The 14,327-nt window shown below is 37.2% G+C and overlaps 1 pseudogene; it reads left to right on the plus strand.

Annotated features, from left to right (window-relative positions):
- The first annotated feature begins 4,395 nt into the window (after positions 1-4,395).
- Positions 4,396-4,755, plus strand: LOC138161226 (large ribosomal subunit protein P1 pseudogene; annotated as a pseudogene).
- Positions 4,756-14,327: the final 9,572 nt, after the last annotated feature.

Below are 14,327 nucleotides of genomic sequence, written 5' to 3' on the forward strand. Positions count from 1 at the left end.
AGAGAGAGAGAGAGAGAGAGAGAGAGAGAGAAACAGGAAAAATAGGATGGAGGTAAATGAATGAGACAAACTCACAGAAGTGAATAGTAAAATGTATTGGAAAGCCAGAATCCAAAAATATGCTGTTTACAAGAAACACTTGAAACAGAAGCAAAAAGAGATAAAGTAAAGGATTGGAGCAGAAACTATTATGACTCACCTGAAGTATAAAGGCAGGGAAGCTATCATAATCTCAGAAAAAATAGGATAAAAATAGAAATCATTTAAAGATATAATCAAGGAAAGTATATTTTACTAAAAGATACAATAGACCACAAAGTAATATCAATATTAAACATATATATTTAACAAATGGTGCAGCATTCAACTTCTTTTTATTTAGATTGAATTGTCAGTCCCTTCATGGAGGCAAGATGGATCTTTTTTTTTTTTTCAAATGCTTTATTAACTTCTGATCTACATCATTCGTTTCCGCCAGATTTGGAGGTGCAAATTTTCTCCCCATTTTTCCCCTACCCACCGCCCTAAAATAGCAGTCCAACAGGATATCCACTCCTCCAATCTGCTCTCTCCCATATTTTCTCCCATATACCTTTCGACTTTTCCAGTGGATCTCTATGCCACAGTTCCTGTATATCTTATTTCCCAATTACATGTAAAATAGTATTAATAATAATATATGTACACACACACACGCACACACACACACACATATATTTGATTTTAAAACTTTGAATTCCAGATTCATTCCCTTCCTTTCTTGTCACCCACCCTTACTGGGAAGATAAGCAGTTCAGTATAGGTTGTACATGTGTAGCTCATGCAAAACAATAACATAGTAGATATATTGTAAAAGACTGACTATATTTCCCTCCCTCCTATCCCACCTCCCACTTGTCCTATTCTCTACTTTTATCCCATCCCTTTTCAAAAGTGGGTGCTTCCAACTTCCTCCCCCCCAGCCTGCCCTCCCTTCCATCATCCCTCCTCTCATCCCCTTCTACCCTATGCTCCTGTAGGGTGAGATACCCTATTTAGTGTGTGTTTCATTCCCTCCTCAAGCCAAATTCAATGGGAATAAGATTGACCCATTACCTTTTGCCTTCCTATTCTTCCCCTCCATTGTAAACATTTTCCCTTGCCTCTTCTGTATGAGATAGTTTACCCTAATCTGTCTCTCCCCATCTCCTCTCATTATATTCCACTCTCACCTCTTAATTTCACCTTTTAAGTATCATCCCTTCCTGTTAAATTGGTGCTGTGCCCTCTATCTATGTATACCTGTAAATACATATATATACACACTCACATATGTATTCATATGCCGATATACCCTCATATATAGACATACATATATTTCTATTCTTTTCAACAACTGAGAAAAGTTTCATAAACTACAATTATTGTTTTTCCATGTAGGAATGTGAATAGTTCAACTTTGATAAGTTTCTTATGATTTCTTTTCCCTGTTTACCTTCTCATGCTTCTCTTGCTTCTTGTATCTGAATGTCAAATTTTCTATTCAACTCTGGTTTTTTCAGCAAAAATGCTTGGAAGTCCTCTATTCCACTGAATGACCATATTTTCCCCTGAAACATGATACTCAGTTTTCCTGGGTAGGTGATTCTTGGTTTTAATCCCAGCTCCTTTGTCCTCCAGAATATCATATTCCAAGTGCTTCGATCCCTCAGTGTAGAAGCTGCCAGATCCTGGGTTATCCTGATTGTGTTTCCACGATATTCAAATTGTTTCTTCCTGGCTGCTTGTAAAATTCTCTCCTTAATTTGGGAGTTCCAGAAACTGGCTATATATTCCTAGGAATTTTCTTTATGGGATCTTTTTCAGGAGGTGATCGGTGGATTCTTTCAACGTCTATTTTGCCCTCTGGTTCTAAAACATCAGGGCAGTTTTCTTTGAGAACTTCCTGGAAGATGATTTCTAGGTTCTTACTTTGATCATGGCTTTCAGGTAGTCCAATAATTTTTAAATTATCTCTCCTGGGTCTATTTTCCAGGTCAGTGGTTTTTCCCATGAGATATTTCACATTGCCTTCTATTCTTTCATTTGTTTGGATCTGTTTAACAGCATCTTGATTTCTCATAAAGTCATTAGCTTCCATTTGCTCCAATCTAATTCTGAAGCAATGATTCTCCTCATTGAGCTTTTTTTCCACATGGCAAATTTGGCTTTTTAAGGCATTCTTTTCCTTTTTGAGCCTCTTTTGCCATTTGAGTCAGTCTGTTTTTTAAGTTTTATTTTCCTCAGTCAGGCTGTTGACTCTCATTTCATACTTTTCTTGCATTGTTCTCATTTCTCTTCCCAATTTTTCCTCCACTTTTCCTATCTGCTTTTTAAGGTCCTCTATGGCCTGTAACCAGATTGTATATTCCTTAGAAGCTTTTGTGCAGGAGTTCTGACTTCACTGTTTTCCTCCTGTTCCATGCTTTGCTCCTTTTTGTCCCCAAAATAGTAATGTAATATTGGAATCCTCTGTCTGCTTTGTTTCCTTTGCCTGGTCATCTTGCCCCTCAGTCACTTGTCCCCTGGGCTTTTTGCCACAGTAGGACTGCCACCAGACAGGGGAGCTTTCCTCCCAAATGCTGGGGTTTTCTCAGCTGCTAGAGGTATTAGATGGGTGCCCTCTCTGAGGTCTCCACACACTTTGGCAAGCTGGGCATACACCCCAGGACCTCCACCCTAGACTGCAATCCAGATCCAAGAAGATTAAAGCAAGAGCAATTACCCCTCAGACTAGTGCTTGGTCCCCCTACACTCTGCAGGCCAGAAGCTGAAGCTGCCACGCGGTGCTGGCTTGCTGTGCTGGCATCTCAGCGGCTTCTTGCCCCAGGGGGCAAAAGCCACGCACTCCCACTTACTGGTCTCAAAGTCCAGACTGCACTGTCCTCTCACTTTGTCATTCTCATCTATGTGTTGATAAATCTGGAAACGGCCACAGCTGCTGCTGATCTGGAGTCCCTCAGGCCAGCGGCTGGTCAGGCCTGCCCTGGGGCTAAAACCACAGAGGGGCTGGGCTTGGCTCCCAGAGCACTGCGCTGGATTCCTGCCAGCCTGCAAGGTTGTCCTCAGTGGGTAGTTAGCTTCTCTGTGTTATTTTGTGAGTTCTGCAGTTCCAAAGTTTGTTTAGAGTCCCCTTTTTACATGGATTGGGGAAGGTGGAAGCTGGAGCTGAGGGGGGGTAGTGCTTCTACCCTGCCATCTTGGCTCTGCCCCCAACATTCAACTTCTTAAAAGAAATTTAACTCATTTATAAGAGGAAAAACACAGTAAAACAATACTAACGAGAAATATCATTTTTTACCTTTCAGAAGTTCATAAATCTAACCATAACATAAATAAGAAAGAAGTCAGGATGCACAGAATTTTAAAAAAGGTATGTTAAATTTCTGAAGAAAAAGGGAACCACAAAAAAAATTGACCATGTATTTAGGGCATAAAAATTACACAATAAATGCATCTTTTTTAGACTATGCTACATTAAAAATTATAGTCAATAAATGGTAGAATCAGAAATTAACATTTAATTGAAAACTAAATAATCCTAAAGAACAAGTTGTTCAAGTAACAAATTAAAAAATAATAATTCCATTAAAGATGTCAACAATAAAATACCAAATGTCATTGGATGTAGCCAAAGCAGTACTTAGAGAAAAAATAATTATTTCTTTATAATAAAAAGAGAAAGGAGATCAATAAATTGGCCATGCAATAAAAAACAACAACAACCAAGAAACTCAAAGGAAAACAATGCTCAATTGAACAGCAGAGAAACACTGAAAATTCAAGGAGAAATTAAACAAATTGAAAGTAAAAAAAAACCAACAACATTGAAATAATAAATAAAAATAGTAATATGTGGGGGAAAAAACCCACCATAAAATATTTAAATCATAAGTTAACTTGGTGATGAAGAAAGAAGAAAATTAAATTACCAGTAACAAAAATGAAAAAAATGCAAAGGAAGCTAGCTTAGCAATAGCAGATTTCAAACAATATTACAAGGTGGTATTCATCAAAAAGAAAAAATCAGGTATTGGTGAAGGAATAGAGTAATGAATCAGTAGAACAGATTAGGTACACTATATGCAGGAAACCAGGGGAAATTTTCACATCAAGTTTCTCTGATAAAGACCTCATCTACGAATTTATAAAAATTAGTCATTCCCTAATTGATAAATGCTCAAAAGAAATAAACTGTTTTCAGAAGAAGAAATCAAAGTTATTAATATTCATATAAGAATACTCTAAATCCTCTCTTCAGTTGTCTCTAAGGTACTTGGTTCTTCTCCGGAAGCTAAGGCTACTTTGTGGTGAACCCTCACTTCAGCCAGCGACTAGCACCACTGCAAACAAGCCTCTCCTTATCCATCTACTGAAATGGCCATCTCCAAGCTTGCCTGCATCTGCTCTGCCCTCATCCTTCACAACAATGAGGTTACTGTCACGGAAGATAAAATCAATGCCCTCATTAAAGCAGCAGGTGTAAATGTTGAACCATTCTGGCCTGGATTATTTGCCAAGGCCCTGTCCAATGTCAACATTGCAAGTCTCATCTGCAATGTAAGAGTTGGTGGACCTGCCCCAGCAGCTGGTGGTGCTGCCCCTTCTGGAAGGGCTGCTCCTGCTAGCACAGCTACCCCAGCTGAGGAGAAGCAGAAAGAGGAAGCAAAAAAGAAGAATCCAAGGAGTCTGATGATGACATGGGCTTTGGTCTGTTTGACTAAATATTTTTTGTAACATTAAATAAAAAGCTTAACTCAAACTTAAAAAAAATAATACTCTAAATCAGTATTAATTTGCTGTTCTTGTTCAGTTGTTTTTCAGTTGTGTTTAACTCTTTGTGACTCCAATTGAGGGTGTTTTGGCAGAAATATGGGAATGGGGGCATAGAGCCAAGATGGTGGAGTAGAAATAGGACTTCATCATGGCTCCTGCTTCCACTTGCTCCAATTCATGTAAAAAATGACTCTAAACAGACTTTGAAGCTACAGAACACACAAAATGACAGAGAGAAGCTAACTTCCCACTGAAGACAGTCCAGCAGGCCAGCAGGAAGGGGCCAGGACAGCATGTTGGGAGCTCAGGCCAGCCCCATGTGAGTCTGAGGTTTTAGCCTCAGGGAGGCTGCAACCAGCCACCTGCTGGAGGAACTTCAGATCAATAGTAGCTGTGGCAGTTTCAAGAATTATCAACCCAGAGATGCTAAAGACAAAGTGAGAGATCAGTGCAGTGTGGATTTTGGGAACTGGGAGTCCAGAAGTGCAGTCTGGCCTTTGCCACCTGGAAGGAGAGGAGTGGCAGCCACTGTAGTGTGGCTGCTTCAGAGCTCCTGTCCTGCAGATCATAGGGGTACCAAGTGACCAGTATGAGGGGTAATCATTCTTGCTTTAACCCACTTAGATCTAGATCACTGTCTAGGGTGGAGGTCCTGGTGTGTGACCAGTTTTCCAGAGTGTGTGGAGGCTTCAGAGATGGTACCCAACTAATAGCTATTGCAGCTGAGAAAACCCAAGCGTTTGGCACAAACCTCCCCTTTCTGGTAGCCGAGTTCTACTGTTGCAAAAAGCTCAAAAGTCAAGTAATTGAGTGGCAACATGAGCAAGCAAAGGAAGCAAAGCAAGTACAGCAATTCGACTTTACATTCCTATTTTGGGGACAAAAAGGATCAAAGCATGTAACGGCAGAAAGACAGCAAAGTCAGAACTCCTGCACCAAAAGCTTCCAAGAAAAATATGAATTGGTTACAGGCCATAGACGAGCTTAAGAAGGATTTTGAAAACCAAATAAGAGAAGTGGAGAAAAAATTGGGAAGAGACATGAGAATGATGCAAGAAAATTATAAAATGAGTGTCAACAACCTGACTGAAGAAAATAACACCTTAAAAAATAGCCTAACTCAAATGGCAAAAGAGGCTCAAAAAGGTAATGAGGAAAAGAATGCCTTAAAAAGCTGAATTTGCCAGATAGAAAAAGAATCTCAAAAGCTCACTGAAGAGAATCATTCCTTCAGAATTAGATTGGAACAAAATGAAACAATAAAACAGATTCAAACAAATGAAAAAATAGAAGGCAATGTGAAATATCTCATTGGAAAAACCACTGACCTGGAAAATAGATCCAGGAAAGATAATTTTAAAATTATTGGAAATGAAAAATAAACAAGTCTTAGATACAACCTCATGCCTACTGGTTTGGCAGAAAAGGAAAATGAACAATACTAGGAGAAATTTGGAAAAATAGCCACAGTAATGCATTGTTGGTATTGTTGTAAATTGGTCCAACCATTCAATAGAATAATTTGAAACTATACCAACAGGCTATAAAAATCTGCATACCCTCTCACCCTGCAACACCATCATCACATCTATATACCAAAGAGATTAAAGGGAAAAGATGTATATGTAAAAAAATATTTATAGCACTCTTCTAGTGGTGGGACACAATTGAAAATTTAGAGGATGCCCATCAATTGGGAAATGGCTGAACAAGATGTAGTACATGATTATTGTTATGTTATGAGAAATAATGAGTGGGGGTGGCCAGGTAGCACAGCGAGTAAGAGCACTGGCTCCAGTGTTGGGATGACTTGGATCAAATCCGGGCTCAGATACTCAGTACCACACCCAGAAATAATAACTGGCCATGTAACCTTGAGCAAGTTACTTAACCCCAATTGCTTTAAAAAAATAAAAAAAATAAATAATGAGTGGAGAGGTAATGCCAGTATGGCAGAGTAAAAGCAGGGATTTGCTTAAACTATCCCCCAAACCCCTCCACATATTTGTAAAAAATGACTCTAAACAAATTCTAGAGAGGCAGAAATGAGAAAGTGAAACAAATTTGTAGCCCAAGACAACAGGAAAGATCTGTTGCACCAATCTGAGAGAGGAGTGCAGTCCAGCACAAAACACAGCTGGACAGACTGACCCCAGAAAACATGAAGCAGAGCTCAGGGGACTGAATCATGGATATCCATGGCAGTTTCCAAACTTCCCAATTCACAAAAAACAAAGAAAACTTAGAAGGTCAGCAGGAAATGGCTATTGGATCTGGATGGGAGAGGAGTGAGGTACAGCCCCAGCCCCAGGGCAGTGGTGGTGGCATTGGCAGCTGCAGTTTCTTATAGGGCTCTGATCCCATAGATGGTGGGGGTACTGCTCTGCTTATCAGAGGGGGATTGTATGGATCTCTTTGCTGGTGCTAAGGCAGGATTTTCTTGCTTTGCCTGTGCTTGGATCTGGGTCACAGGCATGGGAGGTATTACTGGGGCAAGGAGGTCTGTGCAATGGAAATGCAAATTTTTAAGATCTTCCCTGCCCCTAGGCTAAAGTGTACCTGGAGCCTGGGGTGGGAGGCTTGTTTTTCAGTAGATACGTCTTGATTATATTGGCCAGTGGATCCAGAAGGTCGTTACATTCTCTGAGCCAGGAGAAGGCTATATAAATCCTGATTTGAGGCTTTGTTTTGGGCCTCACTTTGAGAAGTGTTCTGTAATTTGATCAGATGAAACTCTGGGAAGCCATTGTTGAGAACCCCCCGGCTTTGAAAGACCCAGATGTTGATTTGGTATGGATATAATGGTTGCACAGTTTGGAAAACTGTCTCCTTGATCTGTTTCTCTGTCTTGATAATTCTGTCTGTATATTCTGAAGTTTGGGGTGCTGACCTTTTTCCCCTGAACTAGGTAAATGATACATATTTGATTGATTAAAGTAAGCTTGTTAACCCATTTTGAGTTGCTTTCCTTTAACAAAGCAGATTGTTTGGGGTGCTTGTTGCTACAGGCTGGCATGCTGGAACTTGTAGTGGTGGTACACAGGGAATTCTCCTCATATATCCAAGGCAGAAAAGAGTACTTGTGGTCACTCACAGACCAGAGCATAGGTCAGAAGAGGAGTAAACACCTCTCCTTTGATTATACCACCTTGGAAGAACTGAAAATTTTCAGGTCCCTAGAAGTATCTCTGAAAACAGCAGCACAATAGCCCCTTAAGCTTGAGCCAGTACACCCTCCACGTTGGAAGCAGAATCCTACCTTAACAAAGATTTTAAAAGTCAGGTAATTGCCTGAGAAAATGAGAAAACAGCAGAAGAAAAAAACCCAGACCATAGAATCTTACTTTTAGGAAAAAGAGCAAAACATACAACCGGAAGAATACAACAAAGTCAAAGTTCCTACATCCAAAGCCTCCAAGAAAAATATAAATTGAATTTCAAGCATCCAGAAAGAAACAATTCAAGCATCGTGGAAACATAATCAGGATAACACAAGATTAAGGATCAGAGGGCTTGGAATATAATATTCCAGAGGTGAGTAAGATCAGGAGTAATGAAAGGATGTCCATTATGACCATTATTGTCCAGGTGAGGTAAGAGGCAGTGAGTGAACCTTATTCTCATCAGATTTGGCTTAAGGAGAGAATATAATACACACTCAATTGGGTATGAAAATTTACTTATCCTACAGGAAAATAGTGGGGGAGAGGATGAGAGAAGGGGGTGATAGAAGGGAGGGCAGAGTGGGGTAGGGCTTAATACAAAGCAAACACTTTGGAAGAGGTTCAATGGAGAGAATAGAATAAATGAAGGGTGGAATAGGATGGACAGAAATATAGTTAATCTTTCACAACATGACTTATGGAAGTATTTTGCATGTGTAAACATGTATAACATGTTAAATTGCTTGCCTTCTTAATGAGGTTTGGTGGGGAGCAAGGATGGAAAAGATTGTGGAACTCAAAGTTTTAAAAATGAATGTTAAAAATTGTTTTTATATGCAACTAGGAAATAAAATACACAGGCAGGGGTATAAAAATGTATCTTGTCCTACAGGATAATAGAAGAGAAAAGGATAAGAAAAGGTGTGTGTGTGTGTGTGTGTGTGTGTGTGTGTGTGTGTGATAAAAGTAAGGGTAGATTGGGGGAATGGGATAATCAGAATGCACAATGTTTTGGGGGTGAGGGAGGGGGAAAAGGGGAGAAAATTTGGAACTCAAAATCTTGTGGAAGTTAATGTTGAAAATTAAAAATAAATTAATAAAGGGGCAGCCAGGTGGCTCAGTGAGTAAGAACACTGGCCCTAGAGTCAGGATAATCTGGGATCTAATCTGGGCTCTGATACTTAGCACCACACTCAGAAATAACTGGCTGTGTAGTCTTAAGCAAGTTACTTAACCCCAATAACTTAAAAATAAAAATAAATTAATAAAAACCCATTTTACATAGAAAAACAAGAAATAATGAGGACGGGTTCAGAAAAATCTAGGAATACTTATTCTGATGGAAAGCAAAATAAGTAGAACCAAGATAATTGTGTACACAATAACAGCTGTATTGTAAAGATGATAAACTGTGAAAATCCTAGCTACTTTAATCTATACAATTCCAAAGGATTTAGGATGAAAAAATGCTTTCCATGTTCAAAGAGAACACTGATGAACTCTAGGCATAGAATAAAGCAAAGTTTTTAAAATTACATTGTTTTTCTTGCTTTATTTTAATTCTTACAACATTTCTGATACAGAATTATGCATTTTATTATTTTCATATATAATTAAAATAATATAGATTGCCTTCTCAATGAGTAGTTGTAAAGCCAATCACAAACATCTCTCCTGAGGACTGCTGCTGTGAATAACTTTAAGGATTTAATCACATAGTATAGTGAACTCTGTATTTATTCAGCAATAAACTAAAGCAAAGCATTCAAGAAACTAAATAACAACATTCACAAGATAATAATTTATTACTATGGTGACCCCATAGTCTTAACCATCCACCCATAGGTCCCAGTAAATCACAGTCTCAGTCAATACAGAGTACCCAAATGAAAAGACCAAAGCTGAATAGAAAATCTAACTTACAAATACAAGACTCAAGAGAAGTATGAAAAAGTAAACATCTTAACTAGAGGCTGGTTTCCAATCATTCTTAATCTAATCATCCTTAAGGGGTAGCAGAAAGTACAAACACCATCTACCCCTAAGTCACAGTAAATCACAATCCCATCAGTCAATATAGAGTACTCAAGTAAAGTCCTCTTTCATCATAACTTGAGGCTGACTTCCAAACCCCACAGCTCCTCTTCCTTGGGCTGACCACTCAGAGCTCTTGCTTGGATTCACCTGACTCTTGCCTGGACTCACATGCAGGCAGCTCTCCACTATTGTTTCATACCTCAGCTTATGGGGGCTGTCCCACTCCAAGCTCTTAGAAGTTTCTGTTTCTAGGAAGACAAACTTTAATAGAGTTACAACAATATTTACACACATTAAATTTACAGAGCTACAACAATATTTACATACATTGCTGGCACTATCATCTCAATTAACTTTTTGTCTGAGAAAGAAACACAAATCAACAGACAAGGCTTCTGTCTGAGAAATCAAACAAAAATCAACAGTAAAATCCCAGTACTTCTGTAACAGCAGTAAAGTCCTCTCCCAGGGCTTCTGTCCAAGAATAATAGACAGGATACTTCTGTCTGACAAAACAACAGAGTGCTACAGAGCGCCAACATCTCCCTCTCAGTTCTGCTTGGTCCCAGCTCTGCTCAAGCTTTTTTCTGCTTTTCTACTTCCTGTTCCACCCTTCCTGGGCAGCTCTTTCATCAACCTCCTCCCACAATGGACTCCATGTGATGAGATTATGTCTATTAAGATCAGGGAAGGTTTTTAAATTCCCTTGGACTTAGGAAAGGCAGGGAAAGCCTCCAAACTTTCTGAGGCCTATTAAGGACAACACAAGATATATTGTTTCTAACAATGACTTTTGATAACAATCAAAGGTGAGGCTCAAAGGCACTTGAATAGCAGAAACAAGCAGCACAGTACTACTTTGCTTGTGATTACAGTAGTATAGGAGCTGAGGGAGGTGGTTGTGGACAATTTGAAACTCCAAATTTAAAAAATGTTAAAAATCAATAAATATTTTTCTTTTAAAATTTATTTTATCCATTTTTAACTTAAATAGAAAAGCACAACAAAAAGAACATTTCTACATACACAGCACAACATAAATAGGGGATTTGGTATAAAACCATGGATTTCCATTTCACATTGTAATTTTTTTTGTAAAAAAAACCCAAATATGTAATAAATGCTACCCATCATTTCCAAAGCTACCCTGCTTTTCTGTGCTTCCTGCTAAGTTTTCTTTTGTTTTCTGCTGTCCACTTTTTTCTCCCTCCATCCCCACCCCACTCTGGAGATGGCTACCATTACACACACACACACAAACACACACACACACACACCATATACATACATATGTGTGTGTATGTAAAACCGCACTATACAAACTTCTTTTTAACAGTTCTTTCTCTGGATGTGCATAGCATCTTCCTTTATAGGTCTTTTATAATTGACTTGAGAACTTATAATACTCAAAATAACATTGTCATTCAGAGTTGTTCTAGGAATAATATTGCTGTTACAATAAACAACTTTCTCTTGGTTCTGATCATTACACTCTTCATTATTCCATATGAATATTTTTTTTTTAAAGAAAAGAGCTTTTTATCAAGATATAATACCTATTCCTGGTTGTTGTTTTCTTTTAGTCTTGGAAGGACCTTTTTTACAATGAGAAGTACCTATCTAAAACTAACAGTCAGCATTATCTTTAATAGGGATAAAGCCTTTTCAATATGATAAAGGGTATAACAAGGATGTTTATTATTACCATTTCTATTCAATATAGAACTAGAAATACTAACTGCAGTAATAAGAGAAGAAAAAGAAATTAAGCCAATAATTATAAGCAAAGGAGATAGAAAATTTTTATTTTTGGAGATGATATAATGGTTTACATAGAGAATCTTAGAAAATCATCTAAAATACTGATTGAAACAACTTTATCAAAGTTGAAGGACATAAAATAAATCCACTCAAATTAACAATTTGTTACCAGGAAAGTACAACAGTAAGAGATTTAAAAAAACATTTAAAATTATAAAATATTTGAAAATCTACTTGCCTAGACCCCCACACAAAAACAACATGAATACAAATATAAATCTTATTATACAAATATAGAAAGTTCTGGAGAACTATTTGTTGCTTATGAATTAGTTGAATAAATATAATAAAAACTATAATAATAACATAAATTAATTTACTTATTAAATTCCATATCAATCAAACTACCAAATGATTAATTTAAAGAGACAGAAAAATTCAAACAAAGGAATAAAAATCATGAATATCAAAGGAATTAATGAAAAAAGTGGAAAGAAAAGGGATCTGAAAGCAACAGATCTCAAACTGTACTACAAAGACAATCATCAAAACAACTTAGTATTAGGATAGGTTGATCACTAGAAAAGGATAAGTACACAATAAATACAGGTAAACAATTTTTATTAATTTTTGATAAATTTGATAAATTCAAATATCTCACCGATTTTTGAAAGAACTCACTACTCTATGAAAAACTTCTGGAAAGATGAACATCAGAATTTCAGAAATGAGGTATATCCCAACAGCTCATCCCAGATGGGTACATAATTTGAACACAAAGTTGATATTGTAAGTCAATTTTAGAAGCATAAAGAAATTAACAGATGTATGAATGAGGAATGAGTTCATTAAAAAAAGATAAAGAGATGTTCACAGGAGATAAATTGAAAAATTTTGATTGCATAAAATTTTAAAAATTTTATAGGAAAAAACAATGCAACTAAAGTTAGAATACAAGCTGGAAATAGCCATTTTTTGCAGCAAGTTTCGTTATTGAAGTTCTTCTTTTTAAGATGCTGATTCAAATTTGTAATAACAGACATTTCCTAACTGATAAAGGTGCAAGAAATATGAATAGGTAGTGTTCAGAGGAAGAAGTCCCAGCTACCCATAGTTGTATAAAAATGTTTTAAATCACTAACAATTAGAGAAATACAAATTAAAATTACTCTGAGATACCATCTCACATCTATCAAATTCACAAAGCTGAAAAAAACAAATACTGGAGGGATCATGGGGAAAAGAGGTATATTAATACACTATTAGTGGAGATGTGAACTGGTCTAGCTATTCTGGAAAGCATTCTGCAAGTATTCTCCTAAATCTATTAAAATCTTTATGCACTTTCAACCATTGATACCACTGCTAGGTCTATGGCCCAAAAACATCAAAGAAAGAGGATAGGAATCATATTATAAAAATATGTATAGCTGGTCTTTTTATGGTGACAAAGAATTGGAAACTGAGAGGTTACCTATCAATTGGTGAATAACTGAACAAGTTATGCCAAATATAAGCAATGGAATGTTATTGTGCTATAAGAAAGGATTAAGTGGTTGGTTTTAGAAAAATCTGGGAAGATTTGCCATGAACTGATACAAACTGAAATGAGTAGAACTAAGAAAAAGAATTTATACTATAATAACAGGATTGTAAAGGCAAATAAATTTGAAAGAATTGGGTTCTCTAGTCAATATAATGAAATGAACCACAGTTCTAGAGGATGATGAAACATACTATCAACCTCCACACACAGAGAGAAGGAAGCTATGGATTCAGAGAACAAAATGAAGCAAATATATACTTTTTGGACATGGCTAGTGCAGGAATTTTGCTCAATCATACATACTTATAATGAGTTTTATTTAGACATGATTTCTCAAGGGATAGGGGAATAAGAGATCAGAGACAAATTTTGCAACTGAAAAAGTAAAATTTAATTCTTTTAAAATTTTCTTATATTTATTTATTTGCTTATTTGTTTTGCTTATGTCACATTCACTTCCACAAGATTTTGAGTTCCAAATTTTCTTTCCATCTGTTCCCTCCCCCCTCCACAAGATAGCTTGCATTCTGTACCCCTTCCCCCAGTCTGCCCTCCCCTCTATCACCCTCCCTCCTATCACCCTTTCCTTCACTTTCTTATAGAGCAAGATAGATTTCTATACCCCTATTGCCTGTACATCTTATTTCCCAGTAGTAAGTAAAAACACTTAACATTTGTTTTTAAAAACTTTTAGTTCCACATTTTCTCCCTTCTTCCTTCCCACCCACCCTCATTTAGAAGGAAAGCAAAGTAGGTTATACATGTATAGTTATGCAAAATATTTCCATAATAGTCACGTTGTAAAAGACTAACTATATTTTCCTCCACCCTATACTGTCCCTCACTTATTCTATTCTCTTCTTTGACTCCATTTCTTTTCAAAAGTGTTTGCTTTTGACTATCATCTCTCCAAATCTGTCATCCCTTTTATCATCTCCCTCCCCCCCCATCCCTTTCCCAAGAGATACCCAAAGGAGTGTGTATGTTATCTCCTCCTTAAGCCAAATCTGAATGACAGTAAGGTT

The sequence above is a fragment of the Petaurus breviceps genome, unplaced genomic scaffold (genome assembly GCF_028583685.1).
Source record: "Petaurus breviceps papuanus isolate PSGF00001 unplaced genomic scaffold, PetGlider_PUasm1.0 184, whole genome shotgun sequence".
Lineage (NCBI taxonomy): Eukaryota > Metazoa > Chordata > Mammalia > Diprotodontia > Petauridae > Petaurus > Petaurus breviceps.